We start from the raw sequence: 6,037 nt of genomic DNA, 5'->3' as shown, positions 1-6,037 counted from the left end.
GGTGCAACCCAACAGGCCCCAAACGTTCCTGGCAGCAAGTAAAAATGAAATATAAAAATATAGTCCAAACAGGTGAGGTGTAATTGTATTATGAGCCATAGTGCTTGGTCTGTTTGTCCGATGTAAATCAATTGCAGTTAGAGGCTACATTAATTTTCTTTCTGTAATTATTGAAATTATTGAAATTATCTGAGCACATTACAAGTACATATTTGCTTACTCTGTATGCTCAAATGTGACCCCGTTATAGCCAACAGAAAAAAAGCGGAGGCCCGAAAAACAGGTGGGGGTCCTCCACCACTCACAGAGGCTGAGCAGTTGGCCCTCAGCCAAAACAGTGGGCGCCCTGTGGCCGAAGGCATCTCTGCGGGGACATCCTCTGAGTCAATAACCCCGCAAGACACAAGTGCCTACATAGGGAGTAAATTCAAAATAATACATGATGTGCATACATCCTTTCTTCACAGTCACCTTTGCAGTGCTACTCATTCATTTGATAAACTCTTTACCATAATGGATTATTTTGTAGTGAAGTTATTTTCCTACTGATTTTGCCTTCCCTCAGTCTTGGTTGTCTTTGAGAGCATAATGACAATGAAGTGTAAGGTGATTGGTATGTTTGTTAATTGCCATTTGGTCCCTTGTAAGTTATAAGTGACCTGTATAAACCTCATATTCTATCAGTTGATGGTGATGGTGTACTGCATCTGGTGCAGCCTCCTGTTGAGCCAGACCAACATGCAGTTGTGAGTAATACTCCACAGATTATATGAGTTTACAGTAGAACAGCAATGTTGTTAACTTCTTTACTACAGGAAAATAATGAAGAAACATTGACAGCTGTTACAGAGGAGGAAGCAACAGAGACACTTTATGAGGTTTACATCTTTTAATACTTTGTGTACAGGAAACACAGGCGACCAATAAAGCCAGTTGAACAAAAAATCTGTTTATTCTTCTTTCAACATGTTGAGGTGATGGGTCAAAAGAAATGATTGTGACATATGGTGTCTCTGACTGCTCTTCCATCTTGTATGTCCGTGCGAGGGTCAGGATGTTCATGGTTTGGATCACTGCTGATGTTTGGTTCAGAAGGACAGTGTTCTCCTCTAATTGTGGCAATGTTGTGAAGAATCACACATGCCACAATAATGTCACATGCCCTTTCTGGGGTGACCCTGAGTCTTTGCAGGCACTGGAACCGGGCCTTAAGCATTCCGATAGTCATTTCAATTCTGGCTCTTGTCCTGCAATTAGCCAGATTATATCGCTGCTGTGGGCCCGGTTCAGGGTCAGGGTAAGGGGTAAGCAAATAGGGTAAACATGGATACCCCCTATCACCAAGCAAGTAGCCAGTGAACTCTCCTAAGACAGAAGGATACACTTCAGTTCAAATGTCCCTGAAGCAATTGGTCTTTATATATTTTAAAGTATTCTCAACTCACCATGTCCAAATTTTGTGCTCAGTGTACATTCACGGAATATTTGTGAGTCATGGACAGAGCCTGGCCACTTGGCTTCCACATTTGTGATAATGTTGGCAGCATCACATATGATCTTCACAGTGCAGAGAACACAAATTAGCATCCATTACTATAATGAAATAATTTGTTAGTTTGAAATGCTACAGGGAACTATGTACCTGTACATTGATGCTGTGGAAAGACTTCCTGTTCACATAGTCTCCTTCATTTAGTGAAGGAACAATGATTGGAATGTGAGTGCCATCTATACAGCCAATCACGCCTGGGAACCGTGAAAATAAATGTAAAATTTAAGTAGTAGTCCAAGTATCACCACATCATAAATTAAGTTTTGGTCATCCTGATACCTGCAATTTTGTGGCATCCCTCTTTGATAAATCTTGTGGGTCTATGACCGGGGAACACCACAAACGGGTACAGGAGACGTTTCAGTGCAACTGTAACATTCCTGACTGCCCGACAGACGGTAGCCTTGGAAACGTGCTCAGCGTCACCAATATTATACAGAAAGCTCCCGTTTGCAAAAAACCGAAGTGCAATACAAATAATATGTACAGAACTGAGAGAATGTCCGCGATGTGTCACATGCGTAATATATGGCCTGAGGATGTTATCCAAATAACTTATAGATTGTGCTGAGAAACGGTAACGTTCACACAGAAAATCATCAGGAAATGATAAAATGTCCAAACGCGCTCTGATCACTCTCTCCCGGCGGAGAGCTCTGCGGAGAATTTGGGCTTCACGATCTACTGGCTCTTCAAGGAAGTGGCACGCCATGTCCGACACTTTCTACTGTCAGGTTTCCGACAAAGGGGCGGAGACAGTCAGGGTTAGTTGTAGTAAACCTGCTAGGGGGCAGGTTAGCTTCACGGAGTGTGTCGTCATAGTGACTCACTGAGGCTTCATCTGAACTCGCTTTGTGAAACCGAAAACCCAGAGTTTTCGTTAACTCAGGGTATACTTACTCAGTTTTTCCACTTAACCGGCTTCCTGAAACAGGGCCCTGGACTGAAGTACAGAAATACAAAACAACCTCTTTGAGAAAACATAACCAAACTCAGGGACCATGACAATGAGAACTGTAATTAATCCTACACAGCAACAATTTAGATTTTTGCCACAACTGTGTGAACCATAAACAGACTTTATATATTAACTTTCAACTCTTGCGTTTGCACCAAAATATAAATAAGTAGTAAACAAAAATAACAAATAGCTAGTGAATCTAATGGTATCAACTGTAAGCCATATATTTTCATGCTTTTCTATCTGTGTAAGGAAAATGTATATAGAGAAATATTTACAGGATTTCATATATTCATATGAATCTAGACTTGCACATGGTACATCCACTGCAGAAGATGAATGTTTACTTATCTTGTTAAGTACTACTACAAACAAACAATGATAGATTAATATCTGGCTGGCTCATGCAGGAAGAGAAACAGACATAATTTCCTGACCTTCTGAAGCATGCATGCTGTTAACTTTGAGGCTGTACAGGATTGTGTTATGTTGACTTCTTGGATATGAATTATGGGATAAGCATAAAAAAAAAAAGGACATTCATTTGTATGAAAATGCCATGAAATTCAATTAACTAAAAAACCTTAAAGTTCAGCCTTAGTTTGCCCAGGTTTTTCTTTTTTACATCTCATGTCATCTCTAATGTAAAAATAAATAAATAAATATATATGTATGTATATATATATACCTCCTCTTGGTAAAAGGGGCACATTCCTGCAAAGACTGACACATACACACATGCACACAAACACACACAGATAAAAGCCAAAATGTTTATGGATGATACAATCTCGGCATGATTGAGCCATAGGTAAGGAGGATTTAAAAAACCTCAATTAGGCGCGGGTGTATTGTGGGAGGATTCCGTGGGGAGAATTGCATTTCTGGAGGAAAGCTAATGCTTTTTACAGTTGGTCACAAATAGATGGGAGGGAAGAGCAAAGAGGTAGGGTCTGATGCCACTTATTGGCCTCAATCATCGAGGGTGATTGGGAGACAGGATGATGGAGAGCTTGCAGCAGAGAGTCCTGCTCCTTCTCCACTCATCGTTCCTCCAGATTCATTTGTATGTGTCAGGGACATTCAGCGTTCTGAGTAGGCTGAATGGATGTATAAATGCAGGTGTACAAAAAGCAATTTAGTTTGCATTTTGTAATATCACTGCAGTGTAGTCTAAGTGTCTTGTCAATACTGAGAAGAGTAACAAAGCTAAAATGACAAGAGAAAGTGAATTTACTGTGCATGGCAACCCCAGTAACCTGAATGCGCACCACATTTTAAACATTATGTTCTGTAATGATTGCCTAATTTTGTAGAACAAGGTGGTCGCATGCCTAATGGAATACAATCAGTACACAAAATGTTGCTAACAGAACAGAACTAGCACAGACAGTGACCTTGGTACTTACCAGGGAGAGAGCTGCATCGAGCAGAATACACAACACACCCAGTCACTCCACAGCTAATGAGAGAGTGCGTTGCTCAGCCTTATCTTCCTAATTAATGATTGAGACATGTCTTGTCAGGTCCTCGTGTGGATTTATGCATGTCAACTCCCTGGGAATGGAAGAGTACCAGCTCAAACAGTAGTGGGATTGTAAGTTGGAAGCAAAAACAATTACCAGGTGAGAGTTTGTGATGTGTAAAAATATTTCCCCACTGAAGTGCAAATTTGTGAGTTCATTAATATTGTGTGAGCACAACATTTGCATCTTTGTATTTAGTTCATTAAGGTTTGCATATCCCAATCGCAGGAGAAGCAGCACTTGTAAACAAACGTCACATGGACTGAACAAGGATCTTATTTATTAACAACTATTAATCTAGAATTAGGTCTGAACAACAGGGGATTCAGAGCAAATCTAGTTCTGGCTGCTGATTAAAGACGGTAAAATTCCTGCCATTAACTGGCCTTGTTTACAACAGCTATTTTGACACATAGCAGGCTAAACACATGTGTAATTGATCTAATTGATTATGGGCCCATTCATTTCATTCTGTCATTATCATTCCAGTGAATCATTGTGACTATACCACTTCCCTGGCTCATATAAATGGAGGGCTTTATTAATGTGAGTAATTATACCTGCGTTTAGCTTGCAATGACATATCAAAATAACAGCTATAAAAACACGCTATTAACTTCTTGTTGGTTTCCTAACGAGAATAGAAAAGAGATTGTGAATTATTTGTTGTAAAAGTCATCTGGGTAGCCATTACAAACTAAGCTGAAGGTGTGAATGCTGAGTTCAAGTCGTCAAAATGACAAGACTAGGATGTCATAAATAAATAAACCATATGTGTTATCAAAGCTGCATTCTGATTCCATGAACCAACCACCAACCATGAACCATTAACAGCTCATAATAACTGGGTTGTACTTAAAGTAATAATTTATGTTAAAACCCATCATGTATAAAGGATAAAATGCTGCCATTAAACATGTTATATAGTAGCTTATTAAGCAAGACTACACATTTACAACCATATTTATAAATGACATACTAAAATAATGCTTTATAAAGGATGAATTAAGTATTAATTAATACCTTATTAATGCGTAATAGTGTTAAGTTATTAAAAATGTTACTGATAAACCATATGCGTTATGTAAGCTGGGTTCTTGAGTGCTCTCCATTCATGTGGTTGAGCCTTCTGGAAGGGTCATGACATGATCTTTGAATGTTTTTTCATGTCTTTTCCCAGGAGCTGGATTATTTATTTATTTCTATATTTGCCTTATTAGTTGCCTGATAGTACACAATGATAGTAGTATAGACCAATTTTACACATGCACTACTGCTGTCAAACATTCAGCGCTGCCCGCTGGCAGAGCTGTGTGTGAGAATGTAAATGTCCAATTCAGCTGGATCAGCCAGTAAATGGTCTTTACCTTGCCAGATCATGAGCACAAAGTCCTGTTGAATTCATGGGAGGAAAATGGCAGAACCTCATCTAGAAGATTCACAAACAAGACAGAGTGGTTCCAGTAATGATAAGGAGTCTACTCTAATGCTTGATTATTTTCTCTGCAGTTGCATACAGTATTTACACACGTAACTGGTCTGTCCCCAGATCATGTAAAGAATGATTATAAACAAGCACACCTGTTCGCTTGCTTGTATTTGCAAATATATATCAGCCAATGACATGGCAGATAATCACATTAGACATGGTCAAGGCAATCTGCTGAAGTTCCAACTGAGAATCACAGTGGGGAAGTAAGATAGTTTAAGTGACTTGATAGAGTTGTTTGTGGTTGGTCTGAGTATTTTAGAAACTGCTGATCTGCTGGGACTTTCTGGCATGACCATCTCTATGTTTATAGAAAATAGTTAAAAAAAATAAATAAATAAAATATCAAAGGAGAATTTCCAGATTACTTCAAGTTGATAAGAAGGCAAGAGTAATTCAAGTGACCACTTGACACCTGGTGTCACTCTGGTCAGCAAAGAATGGATAACTAAGGCTAGAATTTGGATGATGTCTGTAAAATGGTGAAATTCGAATGATAGGGTCAGAAT

The 6,037-nt window shown here is 39.1% G+C and overlaps 1 long non-coding RNA gene across 1 annotated transcript; it reads right to left on the bottom strand.

Moving 5' to 3' along the window:
• Positions 1–677: 677 nt before the first annotated feature.
• Positions 678–1,717, bottom strand: LOC145430977 (uncharacterized). The gene is made up of 2 exons (XR_013911339.1): positions 1,446–1,717; positions 678–1,365 (listed from the first exon to the last, which is right to left on the bottom strand). It is a non-coding gene; the product is annotated as an uncharacterized LOC145430977 (long non-coding RNA).
• Positions 1,718–6,037: the final 4,320 nt, after the last annotated feature.

The sequence above is a fragment of the Astatotilapia calliptera genome, chromosome 9 (assembly GCF_964374335.1).
Source record: "Astatotilapia calliptera chromosome 9, fAstCal68.1, whole genome shotgun sequence".
NCBI classification, from domain to species: Eukaryota; Metazoa; Chordata; class Actinopteri; order Cichliformes; family Cichlidae; genus Astatotilapia; species Astatotilapia calliptera.
This window is presented reverse-complemented; position numbering and strand designations above follow the sequence as displayed.